Genomic DNA, 18908 nt, shown 5'->3' with positions numbered 1-18908 from the left:
CTTTTCCTAGTTTCAGTAAATCAAGGTCAACCCTGGTTGAAAAATATTAAATAGAAATTTCCAGAAACAGAAAACTCATAATTTTAGGGTTCATGTCATTCTGAATGGTGATGAAATCTCTCCTCAACCCATTCCATCCTGCCTGAGTCCTGAATTACCCTTGTCCAAGGCACCCCTTCTAAATATGCTCCCTCCTTCTAGTCAGTTGGTCTTGTAGGCTCAGATCAGCTGTCATGGTGTCAGGTTCCCGTATGTAGTATTCTCCACTACCTGAGTTTCAGGCATCCCCTAGAGTCTCAGAAAGTACCCTCTGTGGATGAGGGGGAAATACTGCTATCATGGTTTAGGTACATGGTGTCTCCCAAATGATCCTGTGTTTGTGCAGGAAAATTCAGAGGTGAGATGATTAGGTGGTGAGAGCCACAATCCTAGTGTGAGTGGCCTGGTGGTCTCTGTGGGCAGGTGGAGCCCTTGTTCATCGATCATATATTAAATTCTTTACAAATTTTTCTTTCTCTTAAAACTCTTCTATACCCTTTGAGTAATTTCCCCTTAATAATTTCCCCTAACCTTTACTTTATTTGGCATTATATCTCTTTTTTTTTATTTTGGTATCACAGTGATCGTCATAATAAAAATATGTCTTTTGTACATAACTTTAAATGCACTTAATTTTAGCCTACCATGGGGCATTGTAACAGGAGTAGTGTGAGAGGCAGAGTCTTGACTCAGATGAGATTGGTTTCTTGAAAAATCTTATTTAAAGTGTTTTATTTTTAAGGCTGACCATTGCCTGCTTTGGCTGGGATGGTGGTCACTGGGGACATGCCCTGGAAGTTTACATCTTTGCTGTGGCCACTCTCCCATTTCCTCTCACTCTGCTTCCTGTCTCTCACGAGGTGAGCAGCTTCTTCCACAGCAAACTTTGGCGATGATGCTCTGCCACACTTTGGGCCCAGAGTTATGGAGTTGGCCGACCATGGACTGAACCTCTGAAATGGTAGATCACAAATGAACTTTTCCTCCTTGTCACAGTGATGGAGCAAGAGCCTGCTGTGGAGCAGAGGCACTGTGGAGCTCCTCTTCCGCCCATTCCCGAGTCCTGATTAGTCTTACAATGGAACAGATGCCCCCTTGAGCTGTAGTTCAGATATCTAATACTATTAATACTACTTGATTTCCGCAAAATGGCTCTTTCATTAGTGTTCCCTCTATTTAGTAGAGAGGTCACCTTAGCCCGTCCGTTATGGCCCTCTTGACACACTCTGTTAGGGCTGACACAAATGTACACCTCAAGTTCCATCCTTATCTTTATAGCACATCTGTCTTTGGGTATGATTTTCTGGCTGATGTTCAAGATCAAGTCCATCAAAAATGAACCTCCTTCCCGTCTACTGCTAGGGTCAGCTGAGATCACTCTTGGGACATTTTGAGAAGTCTCTCAGCTCCTTTAGCATTTCCTCTACCAGTTGTGCCATTTTCCAGGAGGAGTCGAGGTCTTGCTGACCACATGTGGCTTCTCTTGCAATGACCCTTCCTTCTTCAAGTCCTCACAGTTCCTCTGATCAGGAGGCGGGGCGACTCACAGGATGGTAGGGGTTTTAGAGGGCTATGATCATTCCCTGGGTCCTAGCCGACCTTTGAGGTCAAGGACCAAAACACTGCCTGTTTTTCCCTTCACACCCTCACTCCCTTGGCTTTTGCCCCCGAGTCTGGTTTTATGGATCCAGCAGGCCATTTTCACCCGTCTGGAAGGAGGAACAATGGGTTTCATTTTCAACGTTGACATTCTGCATTACCCCTTCCAATTAATTGGGGTTAGTATTAACACTGGGAGTTAGCATTATATCCTCACTTCTTGTAGGCAATGGCCTATTATCTTAAATTAACTCAGGTTACTCTATTAGAATTAGTGTTCCTGCAAAACACTAGCAGGGAACAGTTGTAAATTTTAAAGGAAAATAAAAATAACAAGAGCAAAAATGTGTTCGGTTTGTATAACAGCTTTGAACTAAGAAACACATCTTTATAATTACACTGTTATCTTTGATATCTATTTAGTCTCTTCAAAACCTATATATTCATTAACTCAATCAGATATTAAATTCTTTACAATTTTTTCTTTCTCTTAAAACTCTTCTAAACCCTTTCAGCAATTTCCCCTTTATAAGTTACCCAAACCTTTTCTTTATTTGGTATTATATCTCTTTTTTATTTTGGTATCACAGTGATCTTTATCTAAAAAATATGTCTTTTGAACATAACTTTAAATGCACTTAATTTTAGCCTTGTAACATGGAGTAGGGTGAGAGGCAGAGTCTTTACTCAAGTGAGATTGGCCTCTTGAGAAATCTTATTTAAAATGTTTTATTTTTAAAGCTGACCATTGCCTGCTTTTAAAATATCATTCTATTTAGGAGTAGAAGAAAATAAAATTTGTTGTATATTGTTATTTGGGTCTATTTAAATGCAGGAATCAAACAGAAAGGCTAAGAGAGCTCCTAACTTCCTTGTAGTGGCAAAATATTTTCATATTCCATATTTTCAATTTTGAACAAATTGAGCTTTCCTTATTACCTTTACAAAAATACATTTAAATTCCCACCCCATTGCAAAGAGCAACATAAAATTTGCATATATCACTTATTGATAACAGATTACCTTTATCCAGTTACAAAATATTACATAACAAATAGATTTCCAAGTAAAAAAAATTTTTTTTAATTTATCACTACAGACAACGTTAGTTTGCAGAACATCAGTTTAGTAAAGTGCTCTCCCAAGCTTTCCTTTTCTTTTCTAGTATTCTCAGTTTTTTTAAAAAAAATAATATTTTTTTAGGCATACAATCTTTACATTCTAAAAGACTTATAACTTGGAGAACATGAATACATCTAATGTACCAAGAAGCCAGTAATAAACAGCATCATAACTACACAGATGTCACCATATTAACTTAGTTTTAACTTTAAAGTAAAATTTAAAATTCATATTATAGGGTAACTATAATCACAGGCTAACTTTCAATCTCTTACAAATTTAGCAAACACTATTAATGTTCAGAAATAAACTTCTTATCTGATATACAATCCCAACTTGTTTATATAATAGTAAGACTCATGTTGAGTCAAACAAACTGGTGTCAGCCAGACTTTAAATGGCAGTGTGGCCATTTTATGTATTAAAGTCCAGATACCATGTTCTCTGCCTAGGAGAGAACACACACTGGTTACCTCTGCCTATACTGACAGGGCTTTTATTCACAAACTTTTATGCAACGCTTAGCCAAAGCTCAGACAAATGAATCCAGCCTTTAGGTGCATGTATATCCTTAGTCACACATATTTAGGGTGTCAAATATATTGTAATGACCTAAAATAACTGTTGTTTACTGCACAAGTTATAATTATTTAAAAGACTTTAAAATCAATGGGTGCTTAAACAAATCCTAATTCTTGTAAGGCTTAACTTTTCCTAAATAACAAAGACCTCATAGGCACAAGAAATCATCTCAATAACTAAGAGCAGATTGATGTTTAAGAAAACCTTATAGTTTAAAATCTAGAGAAGTAGGTTTTGATTTTTATTGGCATATTTAATTTTGACCTTTGAGATATTCTTAAATAATTTTGCCTTTATTTTAGACGTGGAAACAAGGCAGATATTAACTGTTTTTCCATTTACCAACAATTTATAAAAATGCATTCCCTAATAGATTCCAATAAAAATATATTGTCTTGTATAGAACTTTAAAAGCCAAAAATGCTTGAATTTATATTTAGAAGTTTGTTTTAGTATTTTAACTTTTAAAATCATCATATGTCTCTTCTAACAAGAACATTTATAAAAGCTTATCCCACTTATATTAATAAAATTTATGTATGAAAACCAAGATATCAGCAGGCACAGCTGCCACTCTAAATCATTTTCCCATAAAGAAATACCAAAATCAATGGACATTATGCTCTAGAAGTTTTACAGAAACCAACACTCCCTTGATTGGTTGACCACCTTGAAAAACATGTGGGTTAGTAATTTTAAAGGTCTTTATTGTTATCTTTTTGACCAATTTAAATTGACATTTTTAGTTAAAAATTTATTTAATCCATGTGAACTACAAGACATTGGGATTCACTTTTTTCACTTGTGAGCACTCACGTGTTCATAAGCTGGTTTTGTTACCATGTAATGATGTAGACACAGGCACACACAGAGACAAAACATACAATACCCAGGTGTGCACAGTGGACATAAGGACCTCAGGAAACAAATAGTCTATGTCTTTGCCGTACATGAGATCTCCACAGTGCTAAGAGGAAAGAACTGTAGATGCTTATTACACAGAACATCTCTCAAATGTAACTCTTTAGAAATGAAAACCGAGCCTGCCACAGAACCTGACAGTGTGACTCAGACGTGGGGAGGCCCGTACAGTTGTGGATGTTAGGAGTGGGGTCCGCCAGCCACCCTGATGACGGAGGGTGCAGGAGCCCTTGTCCTCCCCGGGGCAGATTTAGTGCAACCGACAGCATTGTTCATCTTCTTCCTTCGGGTCCTCCAAAAGAGAAGGTCTCTTTTCTTTTAGATTCCATTGATTTTGGAGAGTTAACCCTTGGATATCTGGCCTCCAAAAAAAGGCAGCAAGAGAAAAAAATAGATCTGTGCTAAAAATTATTTCAGTTAGACCAAACAAATCAGAACAAAATTTACTAACCTAGGACTGTAGGACCAAAGGTAAATTCCTCAGAAGAACTATGAGCTCAGAAAAAGGCAGAGTCCCCCCTATCAAAATAAAAGAGCTATAATTGCTCTTGTAAAGAAGCACACAAGAATATCAATATCAGACCAAAGTGCACTGTGGGGTCAGATAGAGTCAGTGCAGACATGTGAAGAATGTGGGCGCCCAGAAGGTCAGCGGAGAGCAAGATCTCAGGAAAAGATTCTCAAGAAAAGAAAACTTGCATGGGTGGGATTTTTTCATCCTCTTTCCCTTTTGCTGCTGTCACATCTGGAGAGAGGAGAGTATCCACAGGAAGTGTGCATCCCTGACATTCCCAGGCTTGTCACGTCAGCTTCCTGTCTTTTGAAGCCCATTTCCTAGGGTTGGAGTAACATCTCCATGTCCTAAGTTAGAATATAAGGGAGTTCTGGAGCACCCTCAAGGAGCCTGGAATTTAGTGAAGGCATCCTATCCAGATTTCCTTTTACCTGCACGTTCTCCTTTCTCTAGTATCTAGGGTGGGATTTATGGAGAGAAAAGAATCCCAGAATATAAATAAATAAATAAAAACTCAGCTATTTATGTCATATAGCAGCTTGGATTTAAAAGTGATGCTTTTTAATCTCAAAAAACCAAAGGCCAAATGTTCTATATGTGGATGCTAACTCACATTAAGGAGAGAGAGTCGGGAAGAATAGGAACACTTTGGATCAGACAAAGGAGAATAAAATCAGACAAAGGAAAATAAAAGGAAGTGGGAGTCGGGGGAATGGGAGTAGGAAATATAGCAGAATCAATTGGACATTACTTTCCTATATGCATATATGAATATACAACCAGTGTAATTCTACATCATCTACAACCAGAAGAATGGGAGTTATACTCCAGGTATGTATAATATGTCCAAATGCATTCTACTGTCATGTATAACTAATAAGAACAATTTTAAAAAGTGATGCGTTTTTCCTTCTCTTAGAGTCTGCAACTTGTGTAGGTGATTGCTCTTTCTGCTTACATTTCAGATTCAAGTCTTAGAGGGCTAGATGTCAGGCAGGCAGCTAAGGATCAAGAAAAAAACATTATTTTGAGCATAAAAGGCAAATGTATTTAAATAGGGCATCCTTTTTAAAATAGGGTGTCTTTTTACTTTACATGTGGATTTCAGCTCCCACTGATTTGAGTCTAGAGTGAGATCCCTTGATGTTCTCTTGGTCTGGAGATAAACATGATGGGGAATAAAGGAGAGAGAAAGACATTTCTACCCTAATGCACAGTGGGAGTCAAACGCCTCACAATAATTGAGCTTCAGATTCTACCAGGGTGTTGCCCTAGCCAAGAATCTTTCAGTTGCCAGAGGGCACACTTTGCCTTCAAAGCCAAAATCTTAAAGATGAAGGCTCCAGTTTCTAACCCCAGGGGTTGTTGTGTTTGAGTTCCAAGCAAGAGAGTTCTGGTTCTTACTAGAGTGTGCTTTAGCCAAAGAACTTTCAGTTATCTCAAGACTTTCCCTCTAGTCACAAAGAATCTGAGGCATAGAATAGAAGTTCAGAAAGACTGAATGGAGGAAGTAGCCGGAAGAAGTGAGGTAACCGAGGACAACCAGATGGAAACACCAAGCGTCACAGAGCTAGGCTCTGCTGCAGAGCCAAGGCAGCCTCCGGAGCCCTCTCTCACAGTTTCCCATGATCACACAAAAGAGATCTCAGACAGGTCACTTGGAATATCAGACATGAATTTATTAGGAGGGATAGAAAAACGGGAGAAGGAAACACTCTCAAGGAAGAAAAGTGTACTGTCAGAGAGAAGAAGGATGGCACACTCTTTCTACCTCCCACTTTTATTGGGGATCTCAGGGACATTTCCAGAGAGTCCTGTCCAGGTCCACCTCCTGACTTTTTACCCACAGCAGAATGGCATCAGATTTTCACCCCACTGTGCATAATAAAAGCCCAAGGCAACTCTAAGTTGGCCCATGTGGACGGGTTCTCATTGGAACTTGTTTCTACAGATTTTATGGTTAGTGGAAATTATCCTTATCTCCACAAGTTCTGGAATGTGGTCTGTGTAAGAGTTACAGAATTCCCACTCCATCAGGGTAACTTGTGTACTTTATATTGGCATTTCAGGCCTACATTTCTCTTGCAGATAACAGATTGTTTGGTAAGGATAGTAAGATAGCCTATTGACTTAAGCCAGGCAGGAGTCTTGGTAAATTGATTTTTAAAAGAAAGCACGTGGGGGTTAGCACATGGACCAGCCTCATGTCCCCACCACTCATGTCTGTTACCTGTCACACGACTAAACTGACCATGAAGCCTTTGGGACTGGTTTTCAGGTGGAACTGGAAAAGATGAGAAAGGAATACTGGGAAAGCTTTAAAATGTTTCAAGAAGATCTTAATGGGTGATTGTAGTAGGATCTCAAAAGACAAGAATGTCAATAGCAATGTGGACTGTGCTCATGAGGTTTCAGAGGGATAGGAGGACTCCCTTGGGAACTGGACTAGAGACATTTCATGATATATTTTGGCAAAGAACTTGTCTTCATTTGGGCCATGTTCTGAGACATAACTTATGTGAGGTAGAATTTAAAAGTGATGGACTATTAATCTGAGAGAGGATTTCAAGGTAGCACAGCCCTCTATCAGTGGCACGGATTTTCTCTGACAGCTTTTAGCTGATTTACTGTGAGAAGTTGGAAGAGAAAGCAGAGCTAAAATATTTTGAAATTTGCAGTTTAGTCAGAAAAGTGCATGCGAAACTGGGGCCACTAAAGCTGCAATTTTAAAGAGATTATGACTACTAAAGAGATGCTAAGTACTTTGCCCATAGATGATAGGAGAGACTACTTGAGGGCATCTTAGGGATTTGCAAGAGGATGCCAACTGTAGGCTCAAGGATATAGAAGAAAAAAACTTCTCTGAGAAAAGATCACGGGGGCACAAGCAGGGGCCTAAGAAGTTATTTCATTGGGCTCAGACCCACAAGTATTCAGAGGTCACTCTCTCTTTATGAATGCAGCATACACCATCCTCAAGTGTTTCAGAGCTGAGCTCTTGCACAAGCTGTGGCAGTCACTTACATTGACCTCTTGGTACTGGTTTTACAAAAATGCAGAATGGTGGAATTAGGGAGTCATGGAAGATTCAGGAAAGGTTTCAAAGGCAAACAAAGTGTAGTGGGATCCAAGCCCCTGCAGGATTCCTATGGGAGGGTGATTGTAAAGCCTTGACAGTGAGGTAGGAGCTTGAACAAAGACCCCAGGAATCAAGAGATGCCAGTAACGTGGCCTGCCTGCTGAGGAAGCTGTTGGTGCAGAGTTAGCCAGGCTAAGAGCAAGCCCACGGGCACTGCAACTGGCCAGGCCAAGGGGCAAGGCTTTCCAAATCCTTTAAAGAGCGCACCTCCCTCCCATGTATCCTAGGTGCTGTGTGCGGAGTTATGGGCAGAGTTAGAGGACCTCTTTGACTGGGTTTTGGTCTTGTTTGTTACCATCCCTTCTTTCTATATTCCCGTTCCTCCTTTTTGGATGAAAATGTTGCTCGGTGCCACTGTATGTTGAATATACATAACCAGCTTTTGATATTCACAGGGACTCACACCAAAGAGTTTGCCTGGAGTCTTAGATGACATTTGAACTTGGGCTTTTGAGCAAAATGCGGGAACTGTTAAGTCTATGGGGGCTCTTGAAGATGAACTAAATGCAATTTTCATTGTGAAACAGACATGAGCTTTGGGGACCAGGGATAGAATGCTGTGTTTGGATATGATGTACCCCCCCCCAAAGCCCCTGTGATAATGCAGGAATGTTCAGAGGTAAAATAATTAGACTGTGAGAGCTGTATCCTAGTCAGTCCATCTCAGTGAGAAGAACTGTGTGGTACTGGGCAGATGGGCATGGCTGGAGGAGGTGGGCCACGGGGGGGGGGATGCCCTAGAAGGCTTCTTCTTTGTGACCCCTTCCCCCATCTCTCTCATTCTGCTCCCTGGCTGTCATGAGGTGAGCAGCTTTTCTACACCATGACATTCTGCCTCACTTTGTGCCCAGAGAAATTAATTGACCATCTATGAACTGAGACCTCTGAAACTATAAATAACAAGTAAACTTTTCTTTTTCTAAGTTTCTCTTGCTTGGTATTTTGCTCACAATTTTATAAAAGTGACTAACATCAGTATATTCTTCATTCATTTCTTTGAGGGGACAGGGAGAGATAAATTATTGGGAAGCGTCCCATGTTGCCTGGGCATGGTGAGCATCCATGTGGACATGGTGAGATCCTGTGGCCAAGCCTGACTGCTGGGAGAAGGGAGACCTGCTGTTGCTGTGGTTTCAGCTGCATCCATCCCTGAGAGCTGGTGCCACTGCTACATGCTTCGTAAACCAGCGGCAGACATTGTATCTTAAGTAGAAAACAGGATTCTAAAGTTGGATGAACATTTACAAAAATCAGCGTCTAACTTGACAGATAAAGGAAATTAGTCCTGAAATAGTTGCCTTCCAACAAAACTTGAGTAAAATCTCCAGGACTGTGTGTCTGAACCCTGGCCTTGTGGCTTAGACCCTCTTTCTCTGAGTGCAGCATACGCCATCCTCAAGTGTTTCGAGAACCTTGGGAAAGCGTTGTTGCTGCAGGAAGCACAGCCTGCTTCTACAAGTGGTCCCAGCACTGACATACTTTCTTTTGAGATGATTTGTTTACTTATATTCATTTAATATCAATAGTAACAGTACATTGCTTTTACCAAAAGAAGTAGTCTTAGGCATTTTTAAAATGGGATCAAATTTTCTGTACAAGTGTTAAAAAATAAGAGGACTTGGCGCCTCCTCTGCTGCCCCTGCACGCACCTGCTAATCCCACTCTGCGTCTTGACTAAAGGTGCTCCCGGGAGGCAGCCATGGAAAAACCCTCCTGCCTCCAGCTGTACCATATCCACCTTCCAAGACTGCCAGAAACGTGGATTTTTGTATAAGAAAAAAAAAAGGGCAACAATCTGTATTTGTGTACAACATCCAACTGGCAACTTTGAGTCATCTGCAAGGTGTGAAAGCAATAAATCTCCATACAGTGTCCATATGACAACCCACAACCTGAAACCACAGATCTTCCACAAGCCGTGTTAGAGCACAGTCACCCTCCACAGCCAGCCCTTGCTTTTTTGAGCTTACCTTTTCCCATACAGCCAGTTTATTACACCCTGTTGGCACAATTGTGTTTGAATCCATATGATAGTGGCTGCTTTTTTAGAGTGATATTGGGACTCGTTTACTCTCATGTTCAACCATGGTTTTGCAGACAGGTGGGAGACCCAGCACAACAGTGAAGATGTAACAGCGCTGATGCTGAAATGGCTCCACTTCCAAAATGTTTGGGTTTTACCACTTCACATAAAACCAAGAACATATTCCCAACAGGTGGGTAGCTCTTTCCTAAGTATAGATTTGTGGACCATGATCCCTAATTCCGTTACAGCTCATGGCTCCCAACCTGGTTCACACATCCGCATTATGTGAGCAAATGAGTAAAGAACACAGAACCCTGGGAGGAGTTTTGGTGGGCTAAGCTTTATGTAAAGAGCTACAGAGAACTGTACATCACCTGTGTTCATACCCATTGGCCTGAACTCAGTCAATTATGTGGCCACATCCAACTGCCAGGATATAAAAATGCCATGCCACCATGTGCTGAGGAAGAGAATGGCAGGATTAGGTGCATAGATAACCAGTCTGTCATACCTGGTTTTAATTTGGACCTCATCCTAACAAATAGCATGTTCTTGTGCAAAATCTTCAATTTACTTTCCTCTAGATTCTTCCATCATTTATTCAATACATGGACTAGAGGACTCCTAAAGATTCTCATTCAACCTTGAGATCAGTGTTAAATCAACCAAGTTCAATGACTGTCTACTAAAGGTAACGTGGGGAGATGGCCCACTAATATGGAAATTACCACCACCAATTTGCCCAGCTTCTTGAGTAATCTCTCTTGCAGTTTAAGGCAAGCACAGAGAAGCCAAATTCAGATTCTGTTCATGGTTCTACGACAAATCCTGTGATTGACAAAGGTGGGTGGAGGCTGGAGAGACCTGGTGAAGTTGTGAAAGTATTCTACTGAGGAGAGAGAGAGACAGAGACAGAGACAGAGAGACAGAGTGAGACAAAGAAACAGAGAGACCAGTCAAGCTCATATTTTTCTAGAATGTATTTGTAAATAATTCTGTGAAACCTGCCCATATTTTTTCTTTTGCAAATAACACATATTTTCCAGAGGGGAAGGCCACCCTGAGCCAGCCACAGCCTTCTTACCTGGAGCCTGACAGAGCTAACAGGAGAGAACACTCCCTCCCTCGTCAGCGTGTCTAAGTGCAGACGGAGCCTGGTAACTACACTCAGCATCTGTAAAACTCCTACAGTAATTTATAGGCTGAATGAATGAGTCAGGCATTGGGAGGCATCTTCCACCCCAGGCCTGGCTGTAAGGAACTTTCATCCTCCTGTAACAGTTTGTGATTGTGGATTCTCAGACTAAACAGTGTGCTCAATGACAAAACAAACATGCATGTTCAAAATAGATTCGTTAAATAGTATAAATTCCAGCTTATGGTCATCTACTTATAAAAGAGCAAAACAAAAGAGAACACTGGTGTGACTTCAAAGGAATGATTCATAACACAAAAACATATTAAAATATACGATAAATTGAAAAAACCTTCTCAAAAACAATCAGCTTCGTAAGCCCTTGTGAACCTGCCCTGTGTATATCTGTCAGTCCAAGTAAGGCCACAGTCACACAGGAAAGTGCCCAGTCCAAGAGCACAGGGGACACTGCTCAGCCTTCTCCAGCATCGACACAGCTGCCTCCTGCAGGTGTTCAGAGACTGGACAGAAAGCTTCCGCTCACCTACGGAATATGCAGTCGGGGGTAGCAAGATGTGGGCACGTTCCCACGTGTGGGTGTTAAACCCAATCTCTTTCAAACTGCGGGGAAAAGTGAGACACAGGCGAGCCAGAGCTGCTGTTTTTCTGCCACAGTATAATTTTCTGGGTTTCTGGAAGCACACTCTGTTGGGGATCAGGAGTGAGAAAGTTGAATTGCACGTTCTTACGTCTCCTTTATTGGAGTTGGGTGAAAAGGGTGAGTGGTGATACGCTAATGTGAACTATGAGTGTTGCTACCTCTCCAGTGTCTCTCCGCCCAGGAAGGATAGGTGATCTCAGTCACCTGCAATGAGGGGAACTTTACTTCTGCGTGCCTTCTGCTCAACACTGATATTTCCACGCCCGCCATCAGGTGAGGCGTCTCTGTACCTATTTATGAAGACTGTGCACTAGGCAAGGGAAGACCCCCTGGGCTCTGAGATCACAGAGGGGTGCCCTGGAACTCAGCTGTGCTGGAGGCTGGAGGCTGGAGGGGGAAGACAACCTGTTCACCCGCGGGAGGGGCAGCTTCTCTGGGTGCCAGGGCTGTGAAGTCCGATGTCTCCACTCCCAGCTGCTTTCTCTTTGAGGTTCTCAGTTCTTTACATTTCTGGAATTCTTGGTCAGGCGTGGCTCAGGATCTGCTGTGTGGTTGTCACCTCTGCAAACCAGAGCAGGCTTCCTGGGGAGCTGGGCACGGTGCAGCAGCACGTCAGGAAGGAGGAGGTGTGGATGGGCATCAAGGGAAGGACGGGCACTGCTCCTCTAAATGGCTGCTGGCTTTACACCTTCCCCAGACAAGCCTCCTCGGAATCACCCCACATGGCTACATGTTAGGGTCTGTAAACAAGTCAGGATGGCGCCTGGCATTTTGCCAGGGGGAGTGGTTTGTGAGGTGGCGCCAGCGAGCCATTAAGTGTGGAGGTTCCTTATTAGTTGACTGCTGTATCTATGTTAATTAGATAAGCTGTGTGGAATGTATATATACCCCTCCGGTCCTACAATAAACGGCTCCCACTCCTGCTGTATCAATGTACACAAGTTGCCACCCCCCCCCCCCCCGTTAGTTTGCTGCAGCCGGACTGGGGCAGCTACATGTTTGAACTTCCTAAAAAACGTATTAGCGGTATTTCTGCCTGTTTGGGTATGATTTTCTACTCTTCTTATAGAGGTACATCATCTTGGTGGGTTAAAAAAAGAGGTTAACAGGTGGGTGTTTTCCATCACTAATATGGGGCCCAGCAATGAGGTATGCGGAATGTCATATTAAGTAGGTTTTAACATTGTTCATTTTTAGCCACTGTAGGAAGAACCCCTCTGCTGGGATTGGGGATTGTGGCCACCAAGAGAGCTCTTAGGGAGAATGAGGCCCCAAAGGTGTATTAGTCAGGGTTCCCCAGAGAAACAGAGACGTCAGAGTGAATCTATGTATTTGTGATCTCAGAAATAAAGGTAACAACACATTCCATGTGTGTGTGTGTGTGTGTGTGTGTGTGTGTGTGTGTCCAGAAAAATATTACTGCAAGAAATTGGCTTATGTGGTGATGCAGTCTGAGAATTACCAGGAGCTGTGACTGGTGAGCTGAAGGCCCTGGAGAGTCAGTGGTGCAAATTCCAGACTGCGTTCATCTCCAAAGGTGGGAGATCAGTGTCCCAGTTCAAAGACAATCAGGAACAGAGAAGGAGTTCTCCCCTACTCAGGCCTGAGTTCTGCCCAGGCCCTCCATGGACTGCATCAACACACCCCTGCTCGGGGGGCAGTCGGCCTTCCCCAGCCTGTCTACCAGCTCAGACACCATCCCACCCAGGAATAGCGTCACCAGGAGCAACACTGAGCCCCGCTGAGCCCCGGGAGGAGTCAGGCTGCATTTTTCACGCCCCACCCCCACCACCTCCTGTCTCGATTCTAGAGGGGCTGATCACAGTGTGGGCTGAAAAGGGAAACACGGGTGACCTAGGGAGACTCAAAGAGGCACTAGAATGTCTGAAAATGAAATCAAAGAAAAATATATTCACAAGGTAGACTCCACCCTTCTTTGGTTAGGTTACAGCCATGGGCTAAAAAGGAAATGTTATTTCCTTACACTATCAGTAATGTGGGCGATTAGGTGTTTCTTTCAGATTCTACATGGGCTACTAGGATACGGCAGATATTTCAAAGAAAAAAGAGCCAAAGAAAGGAAAGACTTTACTGTTGTTATGGCGGATTTAATAACATCTTTATTTCAAGGCCCATTTTGCTGGGTCATAGGTTTTCTCAAATGGTTTAGAGTGTACTAGGGGGAAAAAGAGAAATAAGATTACCATCACTTGTTGCATGATGATGGGGTGGGTATGTGTTGAGAAATGCATCGGGAGGCGATTCTGTCACCGTGGGAACATCTGGAGTGTACCTGTGGTCAGTGAGACAGCCCCGGCTCCACAAGGCAGCGTGATCTTATGGCCACCATGGTATGTGTGCAGCCCATGTCATTAAGTGGAACAGGACTATCATCCAGATAATGATGACACAACTGGAACCTAGGATGGTTGATTTGGAGGTCCCTGGCCAGCAGTGAGAATGAGTGAGCTGGGTTTCTCAGTCCTAGATCCCAAGAGCCATTCAGTTAGTGAGTGAACAGTTTGATATCACCAGGTACCAAACCTTCCACTAGATAAAACAAGAATTGACTCTGTTCAGCCCAACAGAATGTCTAAGCAGGAAAACCTGATGTGAAAGATCACAGTGTGACATGCGCTGTGATGTAAGTACATGTATCATTATGGTTTCATCCATTCCACAGAGGTATGCTGGGCAGGAACAATATGCTAGCTATGCTTCTCAGTGCAGAGGACAGAGTGTGAGGGCCGGGCTGGTTGCTGACCCAGAGCTTGTGTCCTGGGGGGAAAGACATGTGAAAACACATGACTTAACTACAGTGACCTTGCACACCGTGAGGGCAGAGTGCAGGCCCAGTGGGGAGCTTCTGGAGGGTCCCAGAGCAGATGTGATGACACAGGAGAATTTTGTCATTGTCAGGGATGGAGTCACAGTATTAGGGTTAGGATTATTTTCTTTTCAGTCTCCATATATTTTTAGAAGAGGCTGAAGGGTAGGGCAGTGAACTGGCACAAGGATCTGAGAGCACCTGCCTTTAACCAGAGCCACTGTTTTGGACCATCCTCCTGAGGGTGGTGGGCGGGGAGGATTCTGGGGATTCTGAGTGCATGCTCCATCTACTCTCCATATGTCCACTTCTTGAACACCCGGACGTTTGAATGGCAGCGTATGAATCCATCAGAGTAGTCTTTACTTTATGTAACAATCGATCTCTGCTGAGCTCTTGACAGTGGGAGGAAGACAATTTGACCAAGGCCACAGAGATGGGCTCCCTGGCACGTTAAATGCCCGCTGCCCACACACCAGCATGGGCCAAGAGCAGCCGTGCATGGCTTGCATGTGTTTTAAGTGTCTATTCAGGTAGCTAGTTTTTTAAATGCAGGACTCCTGCCATTCTCTAAAATGCTGCAGTTGGATGCTCTCCCTGCTTCTGGACTCAGGCCTGTGAAAGGCAGGTACATGCACCAAAGCAAGCACCTCCATCCCTCAGGGGTCTTTCCACCCTTCCAGGGCAAGCACAAGCCAGCTCTGAGCCCTCCTTCTGGTCGAACTGCCTGGCTGTGGACTTCTTATTTCTTCCACATGGTGGAAATGTCATGTTTGCAACTGCCAGTAGCCAACGGGTGCCTTGCCAGCTTGGGACAAATGAAACACTGGTCAGCAGACCCTCATGATGATGCAGATCACCCCAGAGACCACTGATGCTTTCTGAAATAGGTGATTGCTCAGAAGACCATCAGTCGCTGAGTGGCATTGCCACCCTCTAGTACTGTGCTGAGTTCTTTTCTTCCCAGAGCTGTGAGTTGTAAGATGCTCTTGTCTGACCTTAAGTGGATATTAAAGCTGGGAATTTGCCTTTATATATAAAATTCAGATTCCCCTCTTCTCTTTTCCTGTGGGTTTTCATGGCTTGTGTTTGCCTTGGTCTTTTCATTAGTGGCTTCAGGGCTCTTGATGAGCGTGACCTAAGACCAGCGGTTTTCAAGCCACGGCCTGTAGTAGCACCACCGGGATGGCTAGTCACGGCCAGAGTGGGACCCTGTGCCCAGAGATTCTGACTGAGCAGGCCTGGCTGGGGTGCTTCAGCTTCCAGATGGTGCTGATGCCCTGGTCTGGCACCACACTTTGGAAGCCTGGGTCTGGAGAACCCTTGACTTGGACAGCGTTGCCAGGGGGGCCCCAGGTATTCCTGCCAGGCTCTCCTGCCAGCTCAGCAGAGAAGCAAGGTAGCTGCTAAGGGGGGCCAAGGTGGCAATAAGAAAGAGCCACTTCCTTTATCTACAATTAAATTTCACATCTTGAAGCAAAATAAAATGACTTAGGCTTAGTTTTATTTATATTCAATTAGATCACAGTGATATAAAAAATTAAAATCAATATTTACTTATAGGCACTAATATTTCCCTCCCCTAAATTAGTCTTCCACTGGCATTATTGATTTAAATTAACTTATATTACTGCTTTAAATCACTGATAAGTATCCCAAATTCAAGATTTCTCCAAAGAAATCTCTTGTTTAATTTTTAAATGAAAGAAAATTCTAGACTCCTTGACCTGAATAACCTTAATAAACCACACACACACCCTCTTCAAAAATGTGTGGACTCGGGGCTCAGAGCTCACATTGCAGTGGAGTGAAGTAATGTGAAAGCGTGAGGGACTCCACCCATCCACTCCTCCCGCTCAGCTTCCGCCTCCACTTACAGGTGGCTTGCCAGAAGGAGAGGAACCGATGACCAAAAGATATTCCAAACAAATCAGGATCTTGGAAAAATAACTGGCATAGCAAAGTACTCCAGCCCAGGGCCCTGGGAGGGACGCACGACCAAGCCCAAAAGGAACAGGCACATATTATCTTTCTTGTTTATTTTGACACTTTTCTTATGCAACATTACCATAAAACATTCAAATAACTACTCCCATTTTCAGTTAGTAATAATAACTGTAATCGATATTTAATTGGTCATTCTTAGGTATTTCAATATGTGTTCTGTAAAAATTGAACATAGCCTATCCAATACTCATACATTTTATATTTAATTTCCTAGACAGACACAAAATCAAGTTTTTTAAGATGTGCTTTACAGATCCATTATCTCTGTATGACAGGTTCTATGTTGACAAATGACTGAGAGCTCTCTGCATTCATGATTTACTCTTCATCACTATTCCTTTACTCTCCATAAAATTAAAGTCAGGAAGACAACTCCCTAAATCTTCCCCACTTTCCCATTTCTGAGGAATCCTCTCCTTTATTCCCAACCATCAGACACAACTGCTGGATGTTTGCAGAGCAAATGGAGAGAGGATGGACCCACGTCGGGGAGGCCCCCCGCTGCTCAGAGAGGACAGAGAGGCGAGGCTCTCGATGACCACTCTGTCCCTGTCATCTCCGATGGGAGGGCGGCATCAAGCAAGCAGTGCAGAAAAGTTAGGAAAAGGGCTTGTCCCGGGATGGTGCCAGACCTCGGGCCACTGAATCACAGCTCAGGGCAGGAGAGTGTTTGCAGATACAAGAGGAGCTCTTTTTCCATGAGAAAATACTGAATTATGGGAGAGAAGCCAGATGAGTAGAGGAGGCCAATATTTTTCCAATTTCAAAATTGGCAAAAGCATGAATTCCAGAGATGATGGGCCAATCAGTTCAACATTGATCACTGACAGGAATTCAGAAGGAATTGTGAACAAGCAGAGGAGCTCTTAAGAAAGGGGCAGTGATCCCAGCATCAAGCTCAATTAGTTTCACAAAAAGAAACATGTTTTCTTTTTGTACTGAACAAGCCCACTTTGCTGCATCCTGACTCCATGAAGACTAAGGAAGAGTGACCTTCGGGCACACGGAGCTCGCTCAGCCCATCCATGTCCAGGCTCGCTGCTCCACCTGGCCAGAGCCTGTCCTTCTGGTGTTCCCAGGTACTTGATGAGGCTTCAACCTGTCAAGAGTGACTGCAAAACTGCTCAAAGCCCACCACTCCTTAATCGGGGTCGATCAAAGGGGCAGCCCTGATGACGTGTGATCGTGTCCTTTTCTTTATCAGATGTTATTGTCTGTGCACTGGTTTGGGTAAAGGCACAGAAGACATGCTTGTGAGTTTTGCACATGACATGAAACTGGGAAGGAGATTCAATATGGCAGATGACAGAACTGGGCCAAAAGAATTCAAAAAGAAGGGGCCTAGAACCAAATAAAAGAGATAAAATTTAAGTGGGAAATGTGGAGTCAGTTTCTGGGAGCTCATGAGCTACTGTCCACATGGTGGCCAGCAGAGGTCTGCCCTGTTTCCACACTGAAGCTGAGTGTACATCTGCAGAAGCATCTGCATGCTGATCCCTGGAGGCATGGGTCAGTGTGCATCAGTGTCAGGAACTCACCCAGAGGAGCATGACCTTCCCTTGTGTGTCCACAAAGAATGCGTCCATCAGAGGACCTGAGGGTGGGTTACAGGCCACACGTAGGAGGAGCCCTGGATGCAGGTGACCTCTGCAGTCAGGGCTTGCCTGTGAGGGGAGAAGCCCCACAGGTATGTGATGAGCACGGGTAGATGGCTCCAACAGGAATCGGATCACTGTTTGCCATTTGAACTGTGGGTGTCCAAATCACCACTGAGTGGTGAGCTGCCTGTCGGAGGGGAGTCGTGAGTCTGGAGGGCCCTCTAGGAGGCGGTGCAGGGGAGTCCGCATAGGCACGGGGACTGTCCGGGCCTTGTGGCTCTCAGTTTCCTTCCTCCAGGAACCAAGCTGGCCACGTGCTACACACACACTCAGAGGAGAGTCTGGTTTGGAGGAGGCCAGAGATGTCTGAGTCTGCTACCTGGCCTGTTCCTGGGTGCTCTGTCTCCATGTCTACCTGTCCAGAGAGTGTCCAGCCCCACAGGTCTCCTGCCCTTGCTGCCACTGCCACAGGAAGGGCTGTGGGGACAATGAGCTCGCTGTCCTGTTTTAATGAGGAGACTTCTCTTCCCTCACGGCTCCCTGTGCTCTGTTTGTTTCCGATGGCAGGGCTCTGGGTGCTGAAGTCATGCTTGTCCCGCGTCCAGGTCTGAATTAAGATAGCACGGGCTCTGAAAACCTGATGAAAATGTCTACGGACAATTAATGAAGGCCCTGCAGGTTGTCGTTGGTGATTTTTTTAATTGCTTCCACAAGAAAGGAACACCAATTACTTTGGAT

This window comes from Urocitellus parryii, chromosome 1, assembly GCF_045843805.1.
Source record: "Urocitellus parryii isolate mUroPar1 chromosome 1, mUroPar1.hap1, whole genome shotgun sequence".
Classification (NCBI taxonomy): domain Eukaryota; kingdom Metazoa; phylum Chordata; class Mammalia; order Rodentia; family Sciuridae; genus Urocitellus; species Urocitellus parryii.
Note: the sequence above shows the minus strand (reverse complement) of the source record.